Raw genomic sequence first — 6840 nt, 5'->3', positions numbered from 1 at the left:
CTTTGTTTTGTTCTATTTCATTAAGTCCCACTGAAATCCCCACAAGTTTGCAGTTTCACACATAACAAAATGTAGTAATACTTTTCCGAGGTACTGCAAATGAAGTAGATATGTGGAATAAATCAAGTGAAAAAAACCAATAAACAGCATCAAAACAATAGCGAATGCTTATCTGTTCTCTCTGGGAACGGCTACATGTACCATAAATTACTAATCAATGGTGCTGCAAGTTTTTAGTCCATGAGTAATACAGCAAAACATAACATTGAATGCATGTGTATGGATGTCCTGCTGAAATATAATAACACTAACAGACACAGCGGCACAGCAGAAATATGTGTATATAAAATAATCCAATTTGCATACTTATCTGTACATAATAAAATAGTAAATAGGAAAAGATAAAACTCGGAATCATATCTTTTTGTATGCAAATGTATAACCTATGAATGCATAAATCATCTGAGATATGTGAAACCAATCTGGTGTCCCTGATAACTGTCACTGATGTGTGGTACTGAGTGGCACTGAGCAAAACTACATCTTCACTTAATGGCATTTCTTAAAGTTGCGTGTTGTTTTCCATGAATATATTGAACTTTTTTTTTTTTTTTTTTTACCAATTTAGGATACTTTTAAAAATTTGTGTTGCGTTATGTGGGGGGAAAAAAATTATACTGGATTTAAAGGAATACACCAATTTGTCAGAATTTGACCATATGTTAGAATAAATTTTTTCCTAAAGACATAACTGCTGAATTTTGCATGGTGGTATTACAGGTTTCTCTGGCAACTGAGATAAGAAAGGTAAGCAGAATCAATTAAACTGGGTGATGCCCTTTTGCATGCAAAACTATATAATGAGCCAATAATGACGTCAGTTTTTTTTAAAAAAAAAAGATGATATTAGACATAATTGGAAAGAAGGTAACCTAAAATTGTGTTTCATTCTTGTGGCATTTAGCAAATAGAAACAATTTGACTAATTCTAACTGACCTAAAACAAGATACGTTTGGCCTGATTCAACAGCGGAGGGGGGAAATGTCATGTGTTATTTATTCAGTGTGCGTAAAGGCTGGCTTTGAAAAATACATGTTAAAGTTTGCATGTACAAATTAAGTTAAAGCTTTTCTCTGGTTACTCTTTAGGTTTCAGCTACAGTTTATCCCAGGGAAAATTAGCCAAAAGCAGATTAACAAAGAACAACTTTATAAATGTATCTATTTATTAACTGTTAAAACATTTGCTTGAAGCAGCTATCTTAACTAATATGGTGGTACTACACATAAAAAACTTAGTATTTATGATAAAAAAATATGTATTCTTTAAACTCACTAAAAACAATACTGTAAATCATCTCTGCTGTCATTTTCTTAAAATGTAATTCTTCTGAAATTACCCAGATTGACCCCTTATCTGAAAATGCTGATACTTTTTATCCACTGTCTGTACAACAACAACAAAAAACAGATATTTTACTCAAACAGATAAAACTGGCATTCAAAAACAAGTCAAATGACCCGATTATTTATCAGTGGAACACAGTACAACTTGTCACATCAGAGCTCTATCACTTCCTTATGTGTTTTCTCGAGATATTTCAAGAAAAAAAAAAAATTGACAACTCCATCAATGTGCTGAAACATATGGTTTGTTATCAGTGTTATGGATGGTGTATCGGTGAAAGAGAGCTTGATGTTTTTCTATCCAGCAAAGGAAGAGAAAATGAAAGTGGACTGGTTTAAATGGAGTTAAGCATGTTAACCACGAAACTATCCAGCACATTGAATAGTGGTGGAAACGTGAAAGTGGCAAACGGTGTGGATGGTTGTGGATGTGTGGGCATTCATGCATTCACATCATGTTAACCCACAGCCTGATTACACTATCAACAGACACCAACAAGAGGAGCTCTGAAGATTGAATGATAGGAACAAAATCCACAATGGGAGAATTACAAGACTTATTAAGGAAGAAAAATGTGAAAATGATGGCATGCTCAGCTATTTTCCCTGTCTTGAATCCATGTTTTTTTTTTTTCCTATAACAAAGCACCCTGAACCATTTACAAAACATTACTGCAGAGCAACCTTGACATCATTCATGCAGCCACTAAGCATAGAGATAAAAACACACACACACACACAAAGTGATCACATCTCTTTTAAACACAAGGAACGTTTTGAAAAGATGATTCATATGCAAACAGGCTGTAATACGTGTAGCCATAACCAACCTTGTATTTGTATGTATATTGTATATTTATTGGTGTAGTTCATGTTAATCACTCTTTGCATGAAAATTACCAGATGTATTATGCGCAGTCATGTTTCCATCACACAAGAAGAGCCCACATCAGCCAACATATATGTCTTTGAGACCTTTCTTAACCCTGTAAACACTACTTATCCCCCACAGTCTGACTCTGGAAACTGATTTATGTCCCCACAACATGAGTGGTAGAAGCACACACACATACATACACACACCCACTTACAGAGAGTCACAGTGGGAATGTGAGCATGAGTGTGAGTGTACTGTCCAGGGCTGACGTCATTAGATAAGTCACAGGAAGCTAATAACCACTAAGGGGCGCTGAAGTTTACGGTTTCGTGCCTGCGCAGGTTTTTGATCTGCATTGTTATTTGCATGCTATAACTTGCTGTTTGTTTAATCAGGGAGGCAATTAAAGCCAGTTTCAACAGGTTTAATTAGATTGATTTGTGTAATTGTTCTGAAAGGCATCAGCACTGTAAATCCAGGATTAGGATTTTTTTTTTTCTTTATGATTTACTTAAGTTTGACTTGCATCTTATTTAGCAGATCCCAAGAGATATTGATCAGGGGAAATACATACAGTTTGTTTCTCCCCCCAACCCCCACATTCAGTTTTAAAGCTGCGATTTTGCATCCTCAAATAAGATTAATTCACAATCACACACAGTGAATTCATGTTAACTGTGTGTGAAGGAGGGAAAGGAGGGAGTGGGGTAGGGGGGGAGGGGTCCTGGAAGGTCAATTTTGAGCAGAGAGGGAGCATTGTCGCACAGCGGATGCATAATAACGTGAAGGTCAACAGCATGCTCCTCGTGCACGGCTCAAACGTAGCATCTAAAGTGGCCGGCCGTCCATTATTAGTAGCTGGGATACAACAGCGAACAGTGATCAAACCAAGAGTAAATCCAGCCAAGGCCGGGAGAACAAGAGGTGAAGGAGAAACCGCGAGCGAAAGGGGGTAAATATAGGAGGGTGGAGCTGCAGATTAATTGCTGACAAAAAGGACGTATGACCTAGACAAATGAGGAAGTGCAAGGTCTGGTGAGCCGGGGAGGAGGCTGCTCAGCCCAGTTGCGGGTCTGTAGGCCAGTGCCCACTCCTCACACCCCCACCTCCTTTCCTCCTGCTAACACATGATTCTGCACGCAGCCAAATGAAGGGAGACTACAAGCTTCTCTTCCCTCCCCCAGTTCCTCAGATAGGACGATAATGGAGCATTCCTTGGAGCCATTTCTCATTCATGGTGGCTGCGACAAGGGAGGAACATGCCTCTTCCCACTGGGGGCAGCTGACTCTTCAAAGATCTCGGGCGTGTAACCTGAGATTTGCACACAGTGCCCTCCTCTTGTTTGAATCTTCTTGTGTTGGTCCTGTGGATATGATACCCGCCTGCCCCTTTGAGCTGTTTTTTTTTTTTTCTTCTTCTTTTCCTTTATTCCAGCTGTAAAGGATGGTGTGGTGCAACATCAAAGTTCCCCGGCTCGGAAAAAGGAAATACATAATTATTGCAAATTGATCTTAGTCTTCTACCCTCAGGTTTCCTTGAGGCTGTGTTTATTCAACTTTAAAGAGATCTAAATAGAAGTTTTAAAAAACTCCAACATCTGCACAAGAAAAAGACACACGGATGTTTACGAGTTCACAAATGAGACTTTAACTCGAGCCATAAGACACGGAATGAGTACAAGAATGTCTGGATTTGTCTAGCGCTGTGTAATCACAAAGGAATGTCCTGAGACATTTCTGCTTTTCCTCTACAAGACCCCTCTTTTCCCACGGCTCGTCCAGGTCTTGAGAATCCCTTTCCTCTCGTTCTCCCTTCCTCTCTCCCTCTCTCTCTTTCTCTTTTACAGACTTTTACTGGATTTCAGAGGGGGGAGAACTACAAGACAAACGCAGTGTTTTGAAGTAGACAGACTTCCAGGAAGGACTGCATAGAAGCAAACATTCCTGTGGGATTTATTTAGGCTAGGTAAAACAGATTAAAAGCACCAAACATCAGAGCAGACTCGAGCCTACATAGATTATCTGCTTGCTATTGTCTCAAACAAATTGTGTCGGGTTTTGTCGATTGACTTCATGGACTGTGAGATTCAGGAAATCTTCAGATTTGCGTTGTAAAACTCTAATGATCTCCCAAATACATAAACTGAATGTCAATCATTTATGCATTTACAATGAAAAAGTCCTCCATACGTCTGTGTGTGTGTGTGTGAAGTCTGTTTCAAGACTTGAGGGCATCCATCTGAACAGTTCAGTAACAATGCTGAAAAAAAAAAAAACAAGGCCACATGTGTTAACACTTTAGATCACATGTTAGAGGGCCACCATCTAAACACGCTTGCGAGCTATTTGCGGACACTCGCCTCTCACCATGCGCATTCCTCAATTGCAGGCATTTTACCTGAACTGTTCAAATCTTATGCGCCATTTAAAAACAACTGAATCCAAACTAAAACAGAAGCCCATTTCTAATTAATTGCCTTTAAAGCAATTAGGAGCTATTTGTTTTTTTTTTTTTTTTTTTTTTTTTTTTTTTCTTTTTAGCCCACACGAAACCCTTAAAACGGATCTTCCAAGGATTCAAAGAACATTTGTTGGGTCTTAATGTTCCCCAGACACGAAGTGACATCTGCCTCCCTCCCCTGCACGCCTGCTGCTCTTTGTTCAGACGAGCACGGAGGGGAGAGCACATTGAAGGCAAAGATGATGTCACCATTGTGATCATTACTGTGGTGCCCTATTTTTGACCAGGCGTCACTGAGGGCAGCCAGGCAAGAATGCCTGCCTGCGTACTGCCAGGAGGAACACAGGCCTGCCAGAGTTAATTAACGCAGGGCCTGCTCACGTCGCTCTTAAAACGGTCTTAAGACCACCCCGCATGCAAACACACCTACATGGCTACGGTAGCCATACATGCAAGTCCTAGTCCGTTTGAGCAATTATCTTCCTGGAGGACGGCGTTAGATGAAAAGAGTTTACAGGTTGTCGCTCGTGCACCGTGTGTGTCTCTCTGCTTCAGTGATCAGTGTTTTTCATATCGAAACTCGCAGACACACTCATTTGGAAAACCGGACTGACAGATGTTGCCACCTTCTTCAGACTTGACAAGGTGTGTGCTGTCGCGTCAGAGCCCGAACCTGAAGCACTCATTTTAATTGTGAAAGAGGTAGTGGAAGCTTTCCCATGACCCTGTGGATTAAAAGGGAAGTGACGCGGGTTCTCTCTGGTTGTGGTTCCTCTCGCCAAGCACGCCGAGAGATATTCTTAAGGTGTCTTCGTGTTCAACGGGTCAGAACCTAAGAAAAGCGAACAGAGAGGAAGTGCAGCGCTTGAGTTGACCGTGTTGTGCTCTTTTTTTCATTTCAAGTCCTTAAATTGAGATTTTTATCAACGAAAGAGGGGCGGATCGGTGAGTTACAAGACAAAGATTTGTTTTAGACAAAACATGACAAAAATCTTTATATGGTGGAACATTTTTTTTCATAACATGGGTACATTTTTATCAGTCCAATACGGGATCAAATCCCATTAATTTTTTTTATAAATACACACAGACAGATATTACTTTTTCTTAATGTCTGATTTAGCCTTTCCTGTTTAAGGTAATTTAAGATGAAATATTTTATCATGTTTTGTTTAATTAGTTAAGGTAGGTTATTTTTTTTATTTATTTATTTTGCAGAGCAGATAAATTACTTTCTTTTCCAGAGGGAGCTAAGGCAAAATTAAACATCATTTTTTTCTAATGAAGAACTGAAAATTCAATGGAGGATCTTAACTTTTTTACATCTGTATTTTTTTTAAGTTCACTAGTCCCTGCTGCAGCAAAGTACCCACACAACTTGATGCTGCCACTCCTTAGTACTTCGGAGCTGAGATGATGTTCTCAGGTGTGCAAGATTCCTCCTTTGTCCTCTAAATGTAACAATGAGCATTATGGACTTTAATGTCTTCAGGAAACGTCTCCGAAATTTTAAGACAACTGTCATTGCAGTTGTAATCTCTAAAATGTCTTTGTTTGTTTGATTTTATTTCATTTTTATAGACATGGCTGTAAATCCTTGATGAATACTCTGTTCTTTTCTGTACGAGACATCATGGTTTCTCAAAGTGACCAAAGCATTTAAAAATGAAAACAAGGCATTTCACGACCTTCAAGTCTAATAAAAACCCCATAAGCCTCAGTCCCACACACTTTCTCCTTTTTTATTCATTTGCTAATTAAAATGGAGCACTGATGCTGTTCAGCAATACTTATGTGGACTTAATGTCTGCAGGGGGCTTCTTTTTGCATACATTTTAAAACATTCACATGCAATTCAAACAGATCTCCACAATGAAGATGAAGACTTTTCAAATGGATGGATTTGGGATGCATGTAAGGCTTGTCTGAAAATAACTCATATGGTATGCATGAACGTTTCCTCTGCATTTAAATGAGACAGCTATAATTAGACCAAAGGTGGCATTTTGAGCACCCGAACACATTTTGTGCATGTTTTTCCCATGCAAACGTGTTTTTATATCAGCAGTGGGATAAAAAGGTAAACTTTGAACAT

General features: G+C 39.1%; 1 long non-coding RNA gene across 1 annotated transcript; it reads left to right on the top strand.

Annotated features, from left to right (window-relative positions):
* Positions 1-4731: 4731 nt before the first annotated feature.
* LOC103143535 (uncharacterized) lies at positions 4732-6475 on the top strand. The gene is made up of 2 exons (XR_476810.2): positions 4732-5690; positions 6087-6475. It is a non-coding gene; the product is annotated as an uncharacterized LOC103143535 (long non-coding RNA).
* Positions 6476-6840: the final 365 nt, after the last annotated feature.

The sequence above is a fragment of the Poecilia formosa genome, unplaced genomic scaffold, assembly GCF_000485575.1.
Source record: "Poecilia formosa unplaced genomic scaffold, Poecilia_formosa-5.1.2 Scaffold113, whole genome shotgun sequence".
NCBI classification, from domain to species: Eukaryota; Metazoa; Chordata; class Actinopteri; order Cyprinodontiformes; family Poeciliidae; genus Poecilia; species Poecilia formosa.
Note: the sequence above shows the minus strand (reverse complement) of the source record. Positions and strands in the feature narration are given on the sequence as shown.